General features: G+C 41.4%; 1 long non-coding RNA gene across 1 annotated transcript; it reads left to right on the top strand.

Moving 5' to 3' along the window:
* The first annotated feature begins 1,116 nt into the window (after window positions 1–1,116).
* LOC143929936 (uncharacterized) lies at window positions 1,117–6,311 on the top strand. The gene is made up of 3 exons (XR_013262654.1): window positions 1,117–1,140; window positions 3,540–3,615; window positions 5,914–6,311. It is a non-coding gene; the product is annotated as an uncharacterized LOC143929936 (long non-coding RNA).
* Window positions 6,312–7,236: the final 925 nt, after the last annotated feature.

The following is a 7,236-nucleotide window of genomic DNA, read 5'->3' as shown; positions in this document are numbered from 1 at the left end:
GTTGGACGAGAAGGCCTGGCTTAAAGTCTCCACTCTAATTCATCCCCAAGGTGTGCTGTCAGGACTCTGTCCAGGCCAGTCAAGTTCCTCCACCCCAAACTCGCTCATTCATGTCTTTATGGACCTTGCTTTATGCACTGGTCCAAATCATTTCGTGGAGGGGGGATTATAGTATGGGGTTGTTTTTCAAGGGTTGGGCTTGGCCTTGGCTTAAGGCATCATTACACCAAGACATTTTGGACAATTTCATGCTCCCAACTTTGTGGGGACAGTTTGGGGATGGCCCCTTCCTGTTCCAACATGACTGCACACCAGTGCACAAAACAAGGTCCATAAAGACATGGATAAGCGAGTTTGGGGTGGAGGAACTTGACTGAGACCTGACCTCAACCCGACAGAGCACCTTTTTGGCTGAAAAAGAGACTAGAGACTGCGAGCCAGGCCTTCTCATCCACCATCAGTGCCTGGCCTCACAAATGCAATTCTGGAAGAATGGTCAAACATTGCCATATCCACACTATACCAGGCTTCCCGAAGCTGTTCTAGCTGCAAAGGGTGGACCAAATCAAATTTTAACCCTATGGACTAAGACTGGGCTGCCATTAAAAGTCATGTGTGTGTAAATCCAGGTGTCCCAATACTTTTGGCTAGATAGTTTATCTGGCAAGATTTACAAAGGTGGTGGAACCCTCCTACACATAAATATTACATTTACACATCGTTTTAGGACCTGAGAGATGAGACAACTTCTCTACATGAAGCTGCATGTTTGGAAATCAAACCCAGACACTCAGAGATGCTAAGCAGAAGTTCTAACCTCTAAGCCAGTGTTTCTCAACTCCAGTCCTCAAGGCCAAAACCAGGTCATGTTTTCAGGATTTCCATTATTTTGCACAGGTGATTTGATCAGTTTCACTGCCTTAGTGATTACCAAAGCTGTTTCATCTGAGGGAAATCCTGAAAACATGACCTGTTGGGGCGTCTTGAGGACTGGAGTTGAGAAACATTGCTCTAAGCCATGGAGCTGACAGATGTGAGAATACTCACAAATACTGCATTTCTTTAGACAGGCAATGGAATTACATTATTCAAGAGTTATTCTTCTTGATTTATTCTGTGATATTTGGTGGTTCTTTGTGGGTGAGTTTATAGTGATTTTAGTAGTGAATAATGATATTATCCTCAAATTTTGGGGAATTACATTTTGATTTCTGATGTTGGTGCACATATCATATTTTGGGCTCAAATTATGATTATTTGGAAATAATAAAATGCACAAAAAAAGCGTGACTCATTTTAAATTTGCATCAGCAATGGTATTGTTTGTGCTTTGTAAAGACACCTGAGTCAGTTTGGGTAAAGATTGTTGTGAGATGGAGAGTAACAAGTGAAAGTGACAGAAAAATATATTTTATCAAAACATTCCACATTCTAGCAGTCTCAAAAACAAAATAGATGAGAAAAAACAAAATAGAAGCAGCAACAATGTTGCAAAGGACATTTATTTCAGAGAAAGATACATTTCATTTCAACATTAAAAATATCTATTTATTGTACCATTAGAATCAATGGCTGAAACTTGCATTGGACTATATTAGCGCTAATTCGTGGAAATGTGCGCTAATTAGCGAAAATTTGTGTGCATTAGTGGTTCTATAGTAAATAACTCCCTTTGGGCCCAATTTGGGCACTGTCACTTAAGGATATAATAAAATATTTACAAAAATGTGAGGGATGTACTCACTTTTGTGAGATATTGTATACTAGATTGTATACTAGAATGTTTTTTTTTGTTCTTTTTTATACTAGTAATGGTATTTGGCAATCTGACACTAGCTGACACTGGGTGGGAACTGACACTTACTTAACCAGTGACACTAATACAGTGATTAGTGATAATACTATACACTGTCACTGTACTAATGACACTGGCTGGGATAGGGTTGTGTGCCTAACAAGTGCTTATGTAAGTATTATTTGCTTCTTTTTACTAAGAAATCTTTGTTCAGGAAGAAGAAGCAAAGAGATTGATCCCTCTGTACAGAGCCCTGTGGTGTTTGTCAACACAGGGCTCTGGGCTGTCATTGAACACAGCTGATCAGCAGGTCCCAGCCATGAATTATTGTCTAGGACTTACTGACAAAATCCAACTGTGTCTAATCACAATGGGGGTTGGCAGGGGAGGGCACATGCCCACACCCAGAGTGGTGGCTGGAGGGTTCCTCCTTTGGGGGGCAGCAAACAAACAACACGGCATGGCACTGAAACAGCATCTCTCGCGGGTGGTCTGCCACTTACCCGCTAATGTGGTAGGCTCTGGTGTCCTCTCCTGGAGTGCGGGCAGCGGCTCCGGTGTCCACTCCTCCAGCTTCCTCCACCCACCGTGTCTCCTCTTCCCCCAACATATTAGGCATCCAATAGGATCGCCTGACACTTTGGCCAATCGGGAAACAGGTCTTGTACCTGCCTCCTGATTAGCAGGGAGGAACTTTGGTGTGATAATAGCGAAAATGTATTTGCTATGGTCGCACAACTGGGTGGGCTCAGAGCGCAATGCTCTGAGCCCACCCTTTTTTGAAGCCTATTAGAGCCTCTGGCTCTAATCAGGTGGTTAAAAGAAACACACACCCTGCATTGGAATTCATGGTTTGGCGCCACTGATATGTACATCAGGGGGCCGGACGCATGGACAGGGGAGGGGCCCATGCGCAGTCTATGGATGGGCCGCCTCTGCCTACACCATGTACCTAGAAGAGGTCAGTGACATACAGGTTTGGCAGTGTGCCTGCAAGAGGCACTCGCCTACGGTATGATGTGGGCTGGCGGTCCTGCAGATGTTAAGTTGGGTTTGCACGAAAAGAAATTAGTGTGATGACCATATTTTCACAGGCCTGCAATCATTAAAATACCAAATTACATTGTGCAAAAAGTTTTTTTTTTTGTTTTTTTTCACTCTTGAGGTAAAAGCACATGTTCTCTGGAGCATCTGATGTGTTTGTTGGGACCTAAGATTGTGACAATAATGAAACCTGACCCTAAATTGTGTGAGTAGAATGGGAGAACACCACGGCAAGCACATTTATTGCAAAATTTCACAGCTCAGTTACAGTTGTAGGCAGCCCGAGAAGGTGACACATTTGATAAATCACAGTTCAGTTTATAGCACATTTGACAGATACAGGACAGCTAGAAAGGAATGCAGAGATGCCATAGAGATCCATTAGACAGAGTTTTGTATGGCTCTTATTGTGGCCCTGTCATAAATGGCCAGGTCTAAATAGTCTGGCAGACCACAATACACACCTGTGGGTCTGTTTTTACCCTAAACTGAACTTCTAAAGCCAAAATTTTTGGTATCCAGCTCATTTTAATTTAATTCAGCCAAATAATATGTTGGTTGTTAGAGTGTAAAACCTTATCAAATGAAACTATAGCTGTGCCCAGGACAGTAGGGGTGTGAGTGGCAGGTAAATATGGCTGTATTTACAGTCATAACCTCCCCTTTGACCTTGAATACCATGTTTTATTTTTTTCTAAAGAGCCAGTGATCCTTACAAATATCAGATTGGACTTATTCTGCAAGCAAATTGGACTCTACATAGAACCAAAGACCAGGTGACCTTTACGTATTGTTTTTCACTTTTAATCCCTTTTAGTTTACTGTTGCTATTGTCTGCTATGTAATATCATTTCACTTGCCCGTTTTCATGCATAAAAATGTATGCATTTTGTTGTATGACAATGCATTTCATGTAATAATCCCGTTCTTTTCAACATTCACATGTTATTCACTGCAGTTTAGGGTGAAAGGATATGGGCCCATTCACATATATGTTTGCATTACTATGCATATGGAACAGGGTGTACCCAGCCAATATGATATAATTAAGCTGAACCTTAAATTGCTATAAATTAGAAATCAAAGAACTTTACCTCTTCGAAGAACCACCATAGTGTCAAATTCTGTTGTATTCCCATCTGGGAGTGGCAACGAGTGTTCTAGACATTTCTTAAAGGTCAGAATTGGAACAGCGGATGCAATAGTGCTTGTTTCCAGTAAAATACATTGTGGCCACCGTGTGTATGTGTGAAGGAGTAACTGCTCAGTTAGATTATTATGTTGGTTCTTAAAATGCTGTCCCACCACCAGGAAAATGTTTGCATGGGGAGTGACCAAGTATGCACTTTTCATATTGTGGTTATTGTGGTGGGAGATGACCATGAGTGTAACCATCACAGTTCTATTTTAATTAATGTGCTTCTTCAATATGCTTTACTTTTCTTTTTTTTTTACCTTTAGGTTTTGATTACTCGTAGAAGTAATGCAGCCCTTTCTCCTCCCTCATGCACCTCTGTAGGAACAGATCACTTATAATAGTCTATTGTTCCCTGGTCACAGAAATCATGACACTACCCTATTAGGCCCCTTTCACACGGATAGATCCGTGATGATCCGTCCGGTGAACATCCGATTGCTCAGCGGGGATCGCTCCTTTGATCCCCGCTGAGCCAGCGGATGACAGGGTGGTCCCTGCACACTGTGCAGGGACTGCCCTGTCAGATCACCGCTCTCCTCTATGGAGGATCGGATGAACACGGACTGTCTGTCCATGTTCATCTGATCCGCTCTGCAGGCAGATAGAAAAATAGGATTTTCCTCCATCTGCAGAATCGAACCATAGGGGAGACGGATGATATCGGGTGTCAGCGGACCCGCTCTCCCATAGGGAAGCATGTATGTCCGAAAACAGATGGATGAAATACGGACATACGGTCCACACGTGTGAAAGGGGCCTAAAGGCCCGTACACACGGTCAGACTTTTTGACAACAAACATGCAAATTAGCTGTTTTGGAGCAACATCCGACTGTGTGTACGCTCCATCGGACAAACTTTTTCTGTTTTCATCGGACTTTTGTTGGCTGTGCGAACGGACAAACTTTCTGGCAACAAAAGTCCGATGGAGCAAAGTCCGACCGTGTGTACGCAAAAGCATCGGACTTTTGTACAAGGTACAAACACGCATGCTCAGAACTTATGCAAACGATCAGACTACAATACAGAAGTTGACCAAAGGTGGCGCTGGAGTCATTGAACGTCCTCTTTTTATGTGGCGTCCGTACGTTGTGACGTCACCACGTTCGTGTTTGTTGTCAAAAAGCCCGACCGTGTGTATGCAATACAAACTTGTGGACCACGCCCTTTGTACAAAAGTCCACGGAAAAGTTTGTACAAGTCCGACCGTGTGTATGAGGCTATAGGCTTAGTTAACGCTGCTTCGACAACAAAGTCGTACGACTTTGCCTGCGACTTCCTTCTGACTTGATCAGACTTGGATGTGAGCCTGTATAAGGCCTGAAGTCCCACCCAAGTCAGACCAAAGTAGTGCAGGAACCTTTTCTAAAGTCAGAGCGACTTGTCTAGTATTAGTTAAGCCGGCTCTCATAGGGAAACATTGACTTTTACATGTCATACGACTTGGAGTCTCACAAATCAGATCCCATGTCACAGCAGTGTGAACCAAGCCTTAAACACAATGCTGAAACACTGTTGCATTGTGCTGCTATTGCATGGTCCTAGTGAGAAAAATTGAAGTGAAAAAAATGTAAGCCTGAGTGTTGACTGACTCAGCTCCTTGGCTTAGTGCTGTTTACTGTCACTGACAGTCATTATACCCTGATAGTACTGATAGTCAAAGCCGGTTAAGTCTGCTGCAGTAGGGAATGACGTGAATGGTTCTGTAAAATTCAATACAAATATTTTTTTGCGTCCTGACACTGCTTACATTTCCAATTGTGAACTGTAGCAAAACCACTGACAAAAACATTTATTTTATGCTGTGTTCTATAATTCACAACTTTGAGGTTTTTTCTTACTACTCTCCTGCTTTTTTTTCTCTCCCTTTATTGCTAGATGAGTCTTTGTGAAGCTGTGGTGAGTCACGGGGCTATGAGTGGAAACATCAATCACTAACAATGTGGGATAAGAAAGCAGGATCATCAGGAGGGGTCAGCAGGCCGGATCTCATACCTGAGTGCTGAGTAGTCGCACTACAGAGTCAAATTATAAACTTCACATTTTTACAGGATAGGTTTCTTGTCTGCCTGCAGAAACCACAAAGTTACTATTTAACTGAGTTAAAGCAGCTTATTACTGTCCTGAAGGATAAAGTGAGCCACTTTCACTCTGCAGAGCCAAGTTATAAAGATTTAATGGCTATTTTGCTGTTTTTGGTGAAACATTTAATTTATGAGAGGTTTTTTTTGTAAAACTATTGTGAGCATTTCACAAATAAATTTTACTTACCCTAACTAGGTATAATTCATTATTTTCAATGAGGGGAAACTAAAGAAATGTTTATTTTTATTGCATTAAATTAAATTCTTTTAATTTAGTCACATGCAGCAACTTTGTTTCATTTACTGTATACCCTTTTGCAATCACCATTTTGCAATCCTGTAAATATTTTCTCTTGTGCTACAACTTGTTGCCTCTACAAATATTATATACAAAATTTCAATGAAAAGAAAATTATCTAAAAACAAATCTTGTGCTTGACAAAAAAAAAACAAACATAAAAAACAATGAATGGAGAAGAATGGGTTTTCAGAGAAGTACAGTTTTAAGACCCAGTTTACTCGGGACCACCATAAATCCTTAAAATTGATCAGAAAGCGTTTTATCAGTGCAATGACTCTGGGTCATGTGAACAGAATAAAATGCTTCCTTTCTGCAGAGCTTTACAATATGACACAAATATACTCTGAAATGGTATACCACTCTGAACTGATTCTGCCAGCCAAGTCCTGCCTAAGATCGGTCACCACAAGATGCTTGCTATCATCTTTTATTAACTGGAAAAAGTTATCTGAAAGGTAAAAGAAATTATATGTGCAGACTGTCCTTCCGAAAATATTTTTCTGTTTTTCAGGCTCTCATGCTGATCAATTTACTTCAATGACTAATAAAAGATCTGACTTTGCCCCTACTTGCTGTATGGCTATTTTATTATTATACAGGATTTATATAGCGCTAACAGTTTGTGCAGCACTTTACAATGTTAGGGCAGACAGTACAATTACAATACAATTCGAAACAGGAGGAATCAGAGGGCCTTGCTCATTGGAGCTTACAATCTAGGAGGGAGGGTCACGTGATACAAAAGGGTAAAAAACTGTGGGGGGTGATCTAATGAAGAAAATGAAAGTACAGTTGTTACATGGAGGCAGTGTAGGC

Source organism: Lithobates pipiens, unplaced genomic scaffold (genome assembly GCF_037356315.1).
Source record: "Lithobates pipiens isolate NorthernLeopardFrog02 unplaced genomic scaffold, aLitPip1_a1.2 Scaffold_25, whole genome shotgun sequence".
Classification (NCBI taxonomy): domain Eukaryota; kingdom Metazoa; phylum Chordata; class Amphibia; order Anura; family Ranidae; genus Lithobates; species Lithobates pipiens.
Note: the sequence above shows the minus strand (reverse complement) of the source record. Positions and strands in the feature narration are given on the sequence as shown.